Genomic DNA, 14,414 nt, shown 5'->3' on the forward strand with positions numbered 1-14,414 from the left:
GATCAAAATACGTTCATGTATAAAATGACAAAATAGTATGCATAAATGCAGTTATCATAACAATTACATACATGTAAGTATACACTATCCGCTGTGTAGTAAACACTTGTATACATCATACATCATACATTGATCTATATTACTAAAGTTAAAGGGTCACTACCTTTCCGAAACGACTTTTAATTTTTGAAACAGGAATGTAAAACGAGATCAATCATTTTGTAGAGTCGCAGAAGTTATTAACTATACGTTTACTAGCACACTTATCATCACCTTCAGAACTGTTTAATTAGAATAAATAAAATGTTTATTTTCATAACGCGGGTCGTTTTATGTTTCCCGCCGTCGTCCTAAATGCCGCGCGGTAGTTGACTATCACTGCGCCAGACGGCAAAACAGCGAAATGAATCTCCACTGTTATCGTACATTAGACAGGAAATCTTGCATATGTTTGGTGTTGTAGCCTCATCTTAAGCCATCGATATATATATTTTCTTTTGTTATTAAAGTTTTTAAGAAACCTTTAAATTTTGCTCCGGAAAGGTAGTGGGCCTTTAATACATGTACATTCAAGCTAGGCCAGTGGCATAAGTTTACAAATGTATAAATCATAAAAAACTTATATCAGTACACTATACATGTACGTATCTATAAAAATTGTTGCAGTAAAGTCATTATCCAAAAAATACACGCATTTATAAATAAGTGTCTAGAAAAAGGTTGGATTAATAAATTGTTAGACTCTCTAATGGTTTACAATTATGATCAGAGGTAATATTGGTAATAATTAAAATTATGCCAAAAATGATGCATGCAATCAGAAGCCTTGCTTTGCTTCTGATGAAATATTTACAACGAGCTATTGTCTTGGATTGATCGGTGTAATATAGGCTAATGTAATCCCTGTAACAAGCCACTTTTATTACCAGAGCCAGAGAAAACTGCCCCAGATACCAGACACGCATACTATTTATAAATATTATTGTGTCTAGCGCAAGTAATGAATTCTCCCTCGTTAAAGGGGGACAACTCTAAACAAAGCCAAAGACGACGCCATGTTTTATGTGAGATCATGATCTGAGAAAGGCATAATTTATTTAAGAACAATATGTACGGGTGGCAGCAAATGCAAGGGGGCATGCCCGGCCAACAGATGCAGTTTAACATGGATCAACAACAGCAAATGTACCAATGGTACTACCAGCAGCAAGCGATGCAACAACAATGGCCGGGCCAGGCCATGATGGGAGTACCAAACCAGCCACAACCTCCTGTCGGGCCGGCTCCCCCGTTGCCTACTGACCCACCTCCCCCGACCCCCGAGGAGAAAGGACCACAGACACCAGATGAAAAGTCTAAAGACGCCCCTCCTCTCCCAGTAAACCCGGCCCCACCTGTAGATGAGAAGCCACCCCTACCCCCAGAACCTCCACCAGAAGATGGCAATAAATCGAAACAGGCAAGTTATAAATTAAATCATTCGGATTAAGCCTAAACATGGCATAATTATACATTAATACCCCTACATTATTTGTAATAATTGTAAATCTGTTAAACAGCCAAAATAATATCATAGATATGTATACGTATGAGGTCTAGATCTTCTAGTTCTATTAATAGTCTAGGGTGCTAGCCCCCCAGCTTTGCTTTTCCTTTGGTTTTGATTGTAGATAATTGTTTTTTCGTCCTCCTAATATTCGTATGTAATATGATTTCAGTTTAATTTAAAAATTCATGGACGAAATTACAATTGATTCCCAATTTTTTTTTTATTTCATACTGAATAACCAAGGATTTATAAGTGAGAAGGATTCGTGTCCGTCTCTTTACACTACTAAACAACACGCGAGACGCTTATGAACTTGTACATACATGCCATACCTCCCGGCGTGAGACAAAACCTCCCGTATTTTAAAGCCTTTTATTGTCTCCCGGCAGGAGAGTCTAAATTCCCGATTTCTATAAACCCCTCCGTTTTATTTTCGTTGCCACATTTGTGTACATGCTAGGTTAATTTTAGCACGAGAGTAACAACTCCCTGACCCCCTGACCAACACCCAAGTGGCCCTAATTAGCAGCCTTGGGCTATTTCCACCTTGGCTTGTGGTGTCACTTTCACTCACGTCTGTGTATTACGTAAACTGAAGTCAAGCAGCCGATCGGCCGCCTAGAAAACAATCAGCTGGCCTTTCAATAAATTTTATGACTACAGCTAGTGAGCATTACAACAAAACAAATACTGCTTACAACTGTGAATGATTTACTTACGTTTTTAATGTTAAATAGGCCTATCTGTATTTGATGGATGTCACAAACTTTGCAATCGTAATGGCCGCCATTTTGGGTAATTGTAATAGATGATCCGGATTTTATAGAATTTCCGGATTTCCTAATAACCACGTTTTTAAAAATGGAAAAAGTATTATTTTCTTAGAATTTCTGTGTGAATTTTTTTTAGCCCACCATCATCAGATGGTGGGCTATTCAAATCGCTTTTTGTCCGTGGTCCGTCCGTCCTTCCGTCCGTCCTTCCGTCCGTCCGTCCGTTAACAATTCTTGTTATCGCTATTTCTCAGAAAGCACTGAAGGGATCTTTCTCAAATTTCATATGTAGGTTCCCCTAGGGCCCTAGTTGTGCATATTGCATTTTGGGACCAATCGGTTAACAAGATGGCCGCCAGGCAGCCATCTTGGATTTTGATACTTAAAGTTTGTTATCGCTATTTCTCAGAAAGTACTGAAGAGATCTTTCTCAAATTTCATATGTAGGTTCCCCTAGGGCCCTAGTTGTGCATATTGCATTTTGGGACCAATCGGTTAACAAGATGGCCGCCAGGCAGCCATCTTGGATTTTGATACTTAAAGTTTGTTATCGCTATTTCTCAGAAAGTACTGAAGGGATCTTTCTCAAATTTCATATGTAGGTTCCCCTAGGGCCCTAGTTGTGCATATTGCATTTTGGGACCAATCGGTTAACAAGATGGCCGCCAGGCAGCCATCTTGGATTTTAATACTTAAAGTTTGTTATCGCTATTTCTCAGAAAGTACTAAAGGGATCTTTCTCAAATTTCATATGTAGGTTCCCCTAGGGCCCTAGTTGTGCATATTGCATTTTGGGACCAATCGGTTAACAAGATGGCCGCCAGGCAGCCATCTTGGATTTTAATACTTAAAGTTTGTTATCGCTATTTCTCAGAAAGTACTGAAGGGATCTTTCTCAAATTTCATATGTAGGTTCCCCTAGGGCCCTAGTTGTGCATAATGCGTTTTTGGATCGATCGGTCAACAAAATGGCCACCAGGCAGCCATCTTGGATTTTGATAGTTAAAGATTAATATCGCTATTTCTCACAAAGTACTGAAGGGATCTTTCTCATATTTCATATGTAGGTTTCCCTAGGGCTCTTGTTGTGCATAATGCGTTTTTGGATCGATCGGTCAACAAAATGGCCGCCAGGCTGCCATCTTGGAATTTGATAGTTAAAGTTTGTTATCGCTATTTCTCACAAAGTACTGAAGGGATCTTTCTCATATTTCATATGTAGGTTTCCCTAGGGCTCTTGTTGTGCATAATGTGTTTTTGGATCGATCGGTCAACAAAATGGCCGCCAGGCTGCCATCTTGGAATTTGATAGTTAAAGTTTGTTATCGCTATTTCTCAGAAAGTATTGAATGAATCTGTCTCAAATTTCATATATAGGTTCCTCTAGGGCCCTAGTTGTGCATATTTCGATTTGGGACCGATCGATCAACAAGATGGCCGCCAAGGAGCCATCTTGGATTTTGATAGTTGAAGTTTGTTACTGCTATTTCTCAGAAAGTACTGAAGCGATCTGTCTCAAATTTTATATGTAGTATGTTTGCAAAAGTTTGAAAAGCAGAGAAAAGATCCCTCTTTCCATTGTCAGACATAGATCATTCTTTGGTGGGCGCCAAGATCCCTCTGGGATCTCTTGTGATACTTAAAGTTTGTTACTGCTATTTCTCAGAAAGTAATGAAGGGATCTGTCTCAAATTTCATATGTAGGTTCCCCTAGGGCTCTAGTTGTGCATAATGCGTTTTTGGGATTGATCGGTCAAAAAAAATGGCCACCAGGCAGCCATCTTGGATTTTGATAGTTAAAGATTGTTATCGCTGTTTCTCACAAAGTACTGAAGGGATTTTTCTCAAATTTCATATGTATGTTCCCTAGGGCTCTAGTTGTGTATAATATTGGTCAACAAAATGGCCGCCAGGCTGCCATCTTGGATTTTGTTATCGCTATTTCTCAGAAAGTATTGAATGAATCTGTCTCAAATTTCATATATAGGTTCCCCTAGGGCCATAGTTGTGCATATTTCGATTTGGGACCGATCGATCAACAAGATGGCCGCCAAGGAGCCATCTTGGATTTTGATAGTTGAAGTTTGTTGCTGCTATTTCTCAGAAAGCACTGAAGCGATCTGTCTCAAATTTTATATGTAGTATGTTTGCAAAAGTTTGAAAAGCAGAGAAAAGATCCCTCTTTCCATTGTCAGACATATATCATTCTTTGGTGGGCGCCAAGATCCCTCTGGGATCTCTTGTTTAATTTAGTGCTTGTAAATTTAGAACTTAATCTAAGTTAATTATCCGTTATTGTGAAAGATTATTAAAAAGCCAAGTCTAATATTTCGAACAATAAAACTGCTCCAGAACTGGGTGTATATAGGGATGTGACTACTTTTGCAAAACCACACATTCCTTTATTTCAGTTAAATTCAATATGAATTCAGAATTTCATCATAAAAAAGCAGATATTTAATTTATTCATATATGTCGCGCGTATACCTCCCTCTTTTGAGACCAAAATCCCTTTAAATGGTTATCAATCTCCCTCTCCACCCCTAGAAAAATATGGCATGTATGCGAGTAATAAAAACCGTTTTTCTCAACAAATACTTGTCTTATCGAGTCAAACGAAACACCAATGTAAAGTAAATTAAATTTCACAACGTTTATAACTTGCTTTAAAGACGGAAGATTTAGAAGAAATGTCTTAAACTTTCGTTAAAAAAATACGACCGCTCATGAAATGGCAGCACACTTCAGAAAGTAAGACGGTAACCCTCGCACCCCCATGCTACATCAACAGGTGCGGCGGAGGATATCGAAGGAAATCAGTCGTCGCCCAACGTCACGGTCAGTGCACAAACACAAAAGCCCTGCGCTGTCTTTGCCCAAAACTCAGTGTGACTTATCCTTCTCATATACGTCCTTGGAATAACTAATGTACTTTAATTGCCAATATTTGATTTTAACTGGTTTATAAAGTATAATCTTCATATTATTTTCAGCAGATAAAATTTAAAGCAATTCATTTTTTATGTATGAAAGTTTATAATTATTATATCTTTTTCTGTCATTGTAGACTAACGATGCTAAACCAAAAGCAAAAGTTGAAGAGGAAGAAAAACTGTCAGTTCTTCAGCAACAAGCAGCGAATTGGCAGCAACAGCAGCAGCAACAACAACAACAACAGCAGCATTGGTCCCAGGGACAGGGCGGTGGATGGTCACAACATCAGCCTTACGGAGATAAGCCTGCAGGACAAATGACCACAGGTGTGTGTAGACATGTATATACACAAGTGGGTTTCTTTTGGAATTAATTTTATCAACATCATTTAAACCATTACTTTTCTATAATTTGGACTACAATGAAGTTCTCAAGTGGTCAGACAGAAATACTGGCAAAAGTCAGGCTAATGGTCACACTTATATTGTCACTCTTCCCGTGATCAAATCACAGCTACCAGGCTCATTTAAAAAAAAAATTACATGTTCTGGTACATAATATTTCTCATATGTTATGTACTAGAATTATCTTGTCAATATCTATTATGTACTAGAGCATGTAATTATTTTTAAAACCGAGCCAGGCCCTGATTTCTCGAAACAAACTTAAGTCAAAATTTGACTCAAGTAAATACATAAGGAGAAAAACTTAAGTTTTGACTTAAGTCTGTACTTTTGTTTCGAGAAATCGGAGCCAGGTATCTGTTATCAAATGCACATGTTGTCTGTCACAATTGTCAGTTTGTATTGATTGCTACATACATTAGCAGATAAAGGCAAGTAACTCAAAACCAACACTGCACTATATCTCGACGGTATGGGAATAACACCCTTTTCTGATACAGACACTCTGTTAGTGTATTATGATTATTTTTCCTTTTTGTACACAATATATGTGCCCAGGGTGGTTACAACATTGAAAAATAAAGATTTCACAACTTAATTGCACAGAGTAAGCTTTAATCAAAAGAAGGCAAACACAGAAATCATCACAGTTTTCATAGTTTTGGTTTGTATTTAAGTCAATATATTAAATATAAGTGAAAATGGGGCCTCCAAACAAGAGGGAGGAGTGCTTATTGTGTAGAATACAGAATGCTATTGTTAGTCATCTTGTCAAGCACACAGATTTCATTAATTACTAACTCTAAAGGTTGCTGGATATTTTTGATGTGCTTTGAGTAAGTAGTTTTTTGAAGCGTTCTGATATGTCATCCTAGCATGTTTTCTACTCTCACAGCCTGCAGTCCAGCTATGGAGGCCATTAAGCAGGAGGAGCGTGACTTTGACATACAATACAAACAGTGGAAACAGCAATATGATGACTGGAAGGCTCAGAATCAAAGTAAGTTTAAACCACCAGCCACATTATGGATAAAAACAACAGGGCCCAGTTGCACGAACATTCTTTGAAATTAAGGAATTCCTAAGGATGTACTCCTGAGAAGTCAAAATTTTCTTGTATTAAATTTTTCTTCTCATATAGATATTTTGGAAATAGGAGTTCATGCCATAAAAGAAAATGGAAGAAAAAACATATGTCCGTGTGCTCGTTTTTGAGCTGTTGTCACTCAAAGATACCTAGTTGACAAAATATTGGATTTTATGGGAATTTTGCCGTTTTGACCATATACACAAGAGATAAAAGCCATAATTTCCTAATGAGGTGTTTGATATGTATGGATATTTGTAAAATTTATTTTCCTGTAGTCTTCTTTAAAAATATACCAGTTTAGTTATGATTGATAAGACTTATATTTTTTCTCAGAATAGCAACATTCACCTTAATTTTGAGCTACAAGATGCACCATTTTCAGTCATTTTTGCCAACTTTAACCCTTTATAGAAAAAGTTCTGGTATTAAACCTTTGTTAATATTTTGTATATCAACAGGGAAAGGGTTGTTCTTTCTAAATCAGACAGAAAAATGGGGGTTCCGTGTGCTTACTTTCTTGCCCCATTTGAATATTTGTTATTTTTCAGTATTTTAGAGTAAAAACTAGTGCTCAAATTAACATTAAATGTAAAAATTAAGTGACAAAAGTGTATCATTTCACACATTAATGCTCAATATTTTAATTACCATGAACCCAGTAAAGATTTCCAGCAAAAATTAGCTCGATACAGCTGAAAATACTGGCGCAGTGATGATTTAAGTAAAAACAATTTCAGTAAAAAACGGTAAAACAGTGGTTCTACTCAAAGCGAAAAAATACACATTTTCAAAATGGGCCATTTCTTAAAATCCCTGTATAAAAAAATCTACTAAAAATAGAAATGTAATTTTTTGACAAAATTTGCAACTGGCAACTTGCTACAGATATTGATAGATTTTATGTGAAAATAATCATAACTTCTTTGATCTATATCGAAACGAGACTTCAACGGGACTGAAACCTCAGAAGAATACATTCTTAAATTAGATTCTCCAAAGGAAAGCATTACAGATTTTAAGGCAGTCTTTTTAACTTAGATTTTTCCTTAATTTTTGTAATGCTTTTTCTATGGGGAAATTTAAGTTACGGAATGTTCATAAAACTGGGCCCAGGTTTTGAAAGTACAAGGGAATTATAAATCCCATACGTATAAAGTACAAAGTACATTTCTATAAAAATCTTCCCCACGTTTTTCTTCTCCAGCAAGTTCAAATGTGTTATATATTGTCAAACAATGTGATGAAAATAAGTGTTTTTGTTAGTAACAAAGGATCCTATCTAGCCACAGGGAGCTGACACAATATAGTAGGGGTGTCTAATTACCATAAAAAGTACTTAAAATACTACTATTAACCTCAGATATATTGTGTCAACCCCCTGTGAATCTACCTGTTTTTAAACATAGACAGTAGAAAAATATATTTATAAAGAAAGGAAGAACAAAAAAAAGCAAGAAAAAGAAAACAAAAAAAAAACCAGGCATCAATGTTAACTCAATCATGTTTTATGTAGTACATTTTGTATTATAAGGGATTTGTAAAGTTGATGTAGGATCTCGATGTCAACTGCACATTTTCTCCCTGTGTATTTGACAAAAATTCTAACCAGATGTTAACTGCTTATTCCAAAATAACAAGTGATTTTTACTCAATAAAGACATGTACATCAGTACATGAAGCCGGTCAACGTGATACTTATTCTATGGTAGATGTTTCACGATCCACATTACCAGGGGTTGTGATCTCTACAACCCTGGAACATGCTACAGCAAAAAACTGAAGGCAATTCAGGAGAGAAACAAAATAAACAAGATAAAATCACATGCCTGCAGATTAGAGACTTAAGCTTCCTTTGAATATTTACAGTAACGAAACTCAACTTCAAACCCATATAATGTATATTTCTTCAATTCTTCTAATATACATCAAAGGAACAAACTACCTGCATGCTCATCAAATGTCGCATACATCTAGCCTTCAGTTTGCAATGACATGTTCCAGGGGTGAAGATATTGTAAGTTAAAGTAACCCATGGAACTGGAGGATGCTGTACCCTTACCTTCACTTTTACCGGTGTTGTTTGCAAACCAATTCACATGATTTCAATTTATGGTGTGATCGATCAGAAAAGTAATTCTGGATATTTAAATTTGTTGTTATTCAATTAGAGAACAGAGTAACTGTTTTGCTACAAAAGTTTTAGATTTTACATGACCAATAATTGTTGTCAAAAATAAACAAAATGCCAACATAATTTACATTTTGTAATTCTTTCATATTCTGATAATTTTAGATCATCCAAACAAGGAACAGTTCCTACAGTATGAAGCAACATGGAGGCAATATGAACAACAGATGGAAGGAAAACGATTAGAAATCGCTTCCAGGAAAGCGGAAGTTGTGAAGCAGGAAGAAAACAATGCTAAATCTAAACAGGATGGACAGGGTGCTACAGACAGTGCTGGAATGAACCAACAGGGAAATAACAACCAGCACGGTAATTTTGGTCCAAATCAAGGAAATTTCGGTCCAAATCAAGGAAATTTCGGTCCGAATCAAGGAAATTTTGGTTCAAACCAACAAGGAAATTTTGGTTCAAACCAAGGAAATTTTGGTTCAAACCAACAGGGAAATTTTGGTTCAAACCAACAAGATAACTTTGGCCAAAATCAACAAGGAAACTTTGGCCAAAATCAACAAGGAAACTTTGGTCAAAATCAACGTGGAGGCTTTGGTCCAAACCAACGAGGGAATTTTGGGCCAAACCAACGAGGAAATTTTGGTTCAAACCAACGGGGGAACTTTGGCCCAAATCAAAGAGGGGAACTTTGGCCCAAATCAACGAGGGAACTTTGTACAGAATCAACGAGGGAACTTTGGACCAAATCAGAGAGGGAACTTTGGGCCTAACCAAAGAGGAAACTTTGGCCCAAACCAGCGAGGAGGATTTGGTCCAAATCAAGGAAAGTTTGGTCAAAATCAGCAAGGGAACTTTGGATCAAACCAAGAAGATAGTTCTGAACAAATGCAAGGAAACTTTGGTCCAAATCAACAGGGAAACTTCGGCAAAGGTTTCGGTTCTCAAGGGAAGTTTGGACAAGGTCAAAACCAGCAGCAAAGTGCTGGACAGGATGAAAACCAGGGTGAATTTGGACAAAATGAGGGTCAGGATAACTTTGGTTCACAAGATCAAGAACAATTTGATTCTGAGAACAATTTCAATTCTAATAAAAACTTTGGAACCTACCAGAACATGAAGTTTGGTCCATCAAGAGTGATGGACAGAGCAGGTGGTCAAAGGTTTCCTGGGTCTGGGGGTGGACCAAGACCAGGGATGCTTAGAGGTCAGAATACTCAAGGTTATCAAATGCAAGGTCAAGGGCGTGGGCAAATGATGCAAGGAAATCAGTCGAATGATGGTGAGGACGATATGGACCTGGACACACCAGAGCAAGAGGATAATCAAGACAATTTTGAAACAGACTTTGATAATGAATCTGAATCTTATATGTTTGACAATCAAGATCAAATGGGAAATCAAGGTCAAATGGGTGGCCGGGACAAATGAGAGGTCGAGGTCCAATGGGGGGGGGTATGAGGTCAAATGCGTGGCAGAGGTCAGATGGGAGGCAGAGGGCAGATGGGAGGCAGAGGTCAAATGGGAGGTAGGGGTCAAATGGGATGTAGGGGTCAAATGGGAGGTCAAGGGTCCTTTGGAATGAGAGGTCAAGGTTTATTAGGTTCTAGACCTTCCGGTCCCAAAATTCAGAAAATCAACAGAATGATGGAAATCAAGTAAGAGGAAGAGGTAACCAAAGAGGGATGCTTCAAGGTCAGTATGGACCAGGAGGAAGAGGTCAGAGATTTGATGGCCCTCAAGGTCAAATGAATGAGTTCTGCCGGAGGGCGAGGCATGATGCGAGGACAAGGTCCTAGGCAACCATTTAGAGTGGTGACAGAGGAATGGGTCCAGGTAGGGGAGGAAGAGGTGGTCAGCGAGGGGGAGATTTTTAGAGGCCGAGGGGGTGGCCCTGTGCCCTTGATGGACATTCACTTCCGAGGAGGTGCTGACAATTTACAAGAGGAAGACATGGATGAAGATGAGGCTGGAGAGGATGATGAATGGAAGATGGTAGATGCCAGTAAGTGAAGCATTTGGCCAGAAGAAGACCTCATTACTACTAGGTCCAGGACCCAAAACCGGACCCCCACAAAGCATTGCTACAGGACAGAACTGGGAGATTCAACAAATCAGGCCAAACCAGGGGACAAAAAGTCTGACACACCAAGTCAAGTATCTCCAACTAAGGGCAGCACTGGCGGAAAACCTGGAGACAAAGCGGATCCGTCTAGCACCAGCAAACCAGGGAGAAAAACCAGCATCAACTGAAGACAAATCTGATAAACCAGGATCTGACAAATCTGGTGAGGAGAAGACGAAAGACCAAACCAGGCTACAAATCTGGTGATAAATTAGATCAGTCGGGGAACAAATCAGCCATAGAAGACAAGGATGATGGCGAAAAGAAAATTCCAGGGTAAGTTTAATTAGATTCTTTCTCCAAATTGTTTCACATTTTTAGTTGGTAAACTATATTTACCTGTGGTCAACCTCTGTCTTTGTGACATTTTTTCTCTGTTTTAAACATGTGTGCTGGTCCTCTGGTTAAACATTGAATGTTTTTGTTTAAATAGCTTTTAATAGCTAATGTTATGACATTATTTTCCTCAGGATACAGGTAAATAAGTATACCTGACGACTATAGTATACTTTATGCAATTGCAAATGAAAAAAGATGGAATGTTGGGATAAAATTACAAATTTTAAATTCCACCTATTCACCAACCAGGACACATTTTCACTTATCCTGATCTGAGACTTGAGCATGTCCATTTTAAAATTCAAGGGTCGAATAAATTAACAAGACATTGCTGGAAAAGTTGTATTGGAAAGCAATAATAAGGATAAGTTTTTATACTGATGGTGTATATTTTTCAAGGATTTCTTTGTTGATCAAAATGTTATATCTGTCTTTCAGTTTGGGTGACGGCGATGCTAAAGATGCTCCCAAGGTTGGTTATATGTTTGGATAATATAAGAATACCTTGGTAATAAGTTAAGGCAGTCCAAAGACCATCAAAGAAAAAAGATCTTCATAGCCCAGCAATCTAATTAAAATTAGACTTGTAATTGCGCTCTACTACGGTACTCTATGATACGCTCCAATACAAGATCTAACAACTTCCTGTTCGGGTCACCTCAGCATGACATAGCTACATAATATAGTATATTCTGCGATGTTCCAATTTTAGGCCAGGGGTCATGCTGAGGTGACCCCGATTGGGGTATTGTTAGCTCTTGTATTGGATCATAACATAGAGTATCGTAGTGGAGCAGAATTATGATTCTAATTCTAATTAGATTGCATAGCCCAGTGGTGTATAAACACAGATCACAGTGCTTTATCTGGAGGTTGTTATAAGACAAAGTGTACTTTACGGCAATAAAGTACACATGATTGTTTGTAATTTCAATATTTTGAGATTATTTTGTTCATGGCAGCATGAAAGAAGGAAATTTAGAAATCCTATGTAAAATAGTTTCTGTAGAACTACCATAATTGAAAGTTCCTGTATGATTTTTGTGACTATGGGGTTTTATTAGAAATCCACCGACCTTTGCAATAAGTTTTAATATTTTTTTTTGCAGTTTAACAGAAATATCCGTGGGGTTGGTGACCTGCTCAAGGCTTTACAGGAAGCTCCTCCAGAGATGCCTGAGCCAACAAACTCGCAGAATTCTGGTCCACAGAACATGGGACAACCTGGCATGGCCCTGGAGCACAAGGAAAATCAGTTTGGTATGCCTGACCAATTTGGAAGGGGACGTGGTCCCAAGGATTTGATCAACAGCTAGGTGGTTGGCATGGGCCTCCAGGTAGAGGTCGTGGTATGGGTCAACAAGATGAAAATCAACAAGGGTGGCAAGGTCACCCTGTTAGAGGTCGCTGGTGGAAGAGGTAAGCAGCCAGGACCGCCAGGCAGAGGTCGAGGCAGAGGTCAACAGGAGGGACCTCCAGGCAGGGGTCGTGGTAGAGGTCAGCAAGATGAGAATCAACAAGGTTGGCAGGGACCCCCTGGTAGAGGTCGGGGAAGAGGTCCTGGTAGGGGTAGAGGAAAGCCTGGGGAGGAGATGCAGGAAGAGGACTGTGCAAGAGCAGGCAAACGGGCCAGGAAGGGGAGGACCAAGGATGGGGCCAAGCAGGACAGGAAGGGGAGGAGCAAAAGGGATGGTATGGCGAGGAGGAAGAGGACCAATGGATGGGGGGCAAAGGGGAGATGGCCAAGAACAATGGTCCAGAGGACCAGCCCGGGGGAGGGGCAGAGGTCGAGGAAGAGGGAGAGGGAGAGGACGACCCGACCAGGACTGGCAGCAGGAGGGTCTGGAGGAGGAATATAGAGATTACGGACAACCACCACCACCGTCCCCCTCCTCCTCCTCACTATGCTGAAGAAGGGGTAAGTACAATTTTTGTTATACATGAAATTAATAATGCATTTCAGGCTAAAAGGCCAAAAGTCAAGAAATTGATTAAATTGTGATAAGTTGAAGGTGACACATCTACCTTTGATATGTACTTTCCAAAAAGTTTCCTTGAATTTTTCCAAGGATTTTCGACCGCATTTGATAGATACTATGAGTAAGGTAAACACATGTATTACAGTAAGAATATTGTATTGATCAGATGATTCCTTGTTATTAGCGTTTGAGCCAGGACGACCCTTACAGACGAGACGAGTATGGCTACCCTGACAGACTGGACGATCGGTGGAGGGATCGACCAGGGACTTCCCCCACGTGACCCTTATGATAGGGCATATCCTCCTGAACCCCTACCTGAGACGTGACCCTTATTATACGTGAAAAACCCCTTACGATAGGGCGTACCGGCCCCCTCTGGACCCGTAATGATCGACATCCATACTACGCAGATCCATATAGGTAAGTATTTACAATTGCCACTGTTTCTGTATCGATAAACTATGTTTGAGCAGATCTTGTTTATTTTCCAATAACTTAAAAGTTGAGCGTGACCCGATTCGGTGCGTATGGATACCTGTAAACATTGGCGGACTTCCTTTGACATTACACAAAATCATGTGTCAATCTTTACAAATACCACATGTATGACGAACAATCCGGAGACATACAATTAAATGCATTTATTTTTTTAATGTTATTATTGCTATTTGACATGAATAAAATAACTGAAATATGAGAACTATTTTTTTGTGATGTCATGGAAAAAAAGGGCGGAAATTAAGTGTTCAGTCAACGGCGCGCTTTTTCTGAATGGCTGTTGTGCATGGATCAACATGACGGCAGTATAAAATTTGATGTGCGAATAGCACACGTTAAATGATTGTATCTGACGTTTTTGTTGAAGTTTATTTTTTAATAAAGAAAATATTGTAAATATAAGAATTAACATCAACTTACACTTGTTTAGGTTTATGAGATGATAAACGTAATGTAGCAGATTTTTTTTTTTTTTTTTTCGTAAGTTGTAAAACGTAAAACGCTTTGCGTCACAGTCACTCTAGGCAATTTCAACCTCAGTGCCTCCATTGGGTTTTTATCATCTCATAAACTAAACAAAGTA

The 14,414-nt window shown here is 38.7% G+C and overlaps 1 pseudogene; it reads left to right on the forward strand.

The window, feature by feature from the left end:
- The first annotated feature begins 1,018 nt into the window (after positions 1-1,018).
- Positions 1,019-13,606, forward strand: LOC138314050 (uncharacterized; annotated as a pseudogene).
- Positions 13,607-14,414: the final 808 nt, after the last annotated feature.

Source organism: Argopecten irradians, unplaced genomic scaffold (genome assembly GCF_041381155.1).
Source record: "Argopecten irradians isolate NY unplaced genomic scaffold, Ai_NY scaffold_1254, whole genome shotgun sequence".
Taxonomy (NCBI): Eukaryota; Metazoa; Mollusca; class Bivalvia; order Pectinida; family Pectinidae; genus Argopecten; species Argopecten irradians.